We start from the raw sequence: 634 nt of genomic DNA, 5'->3' as shown, positions 1-634 counted from the left end.
GATTTGGCTACCACCACTGCTGAGTGCCCACTCTGCCAGTAGCAGAGACTAACACTGAGTCCGTGATATGGAACCATTCCTTAGGGTGATCACCCAGCAATCTGGTGGCAGGTTGATTACATTGGACCACTTCCATCATGGAAAGGACAGCATTTTGTTCTTACTGGAATAGATATTTATTCTAGATATGGATTTGCCTGCCCTGTATGGAATGCTTCTGCTAAAACTACCATCCATGGACTTACAGAATGCCTTATACACCGTCATAACATCCCACACAGCATTGCTTCAGATCTAGGGACTCATTTCACAGCACATGAAGTGCGGCAGTGGGCTTATGCTCATGGAATTCACTGGTCTTACCATGTTCCCCACCATCCTGAAGCAGCTGGTTTGATAGAAAGATGGAATGGCCTCTTAAAAACACAAATACAGCACTGGCTAGGTGGCACTACCTTGAAGAGTTGGAGCAATGTTCTCCAGGAGGCTCTATATGTTCTAAACCAGCATCCAATATATGGTTCTGTTTCTCCAATAGTCAGGATTCACGGGTCCAGGAACCAAGGAGTGGAAACAGGAGTGGTACCACTCACTATTACCCCTAGTGACCCACTCAAAAAATTTTTGCTTCCTG

Source organism: Orycteropus afer, unplaced genomic scaffold (assembly GCF_000298275.1).
Source record: "Orycteropus afer afer isolate SDZICR_OR568_19922 unplaced genomic scaffold, OryAfe1.0 scaffold00711, whole genome shotgun sequence".
NCBI classification, from domain to species: Eukaryota; Metazoa; Chordata; class Mammalia; order Tubulidentata; family Orycteropodidae; genus Orycteropus; species Orycteropus afer.
Note: the sequence above shows the minus strand (reverse complement) of the source record.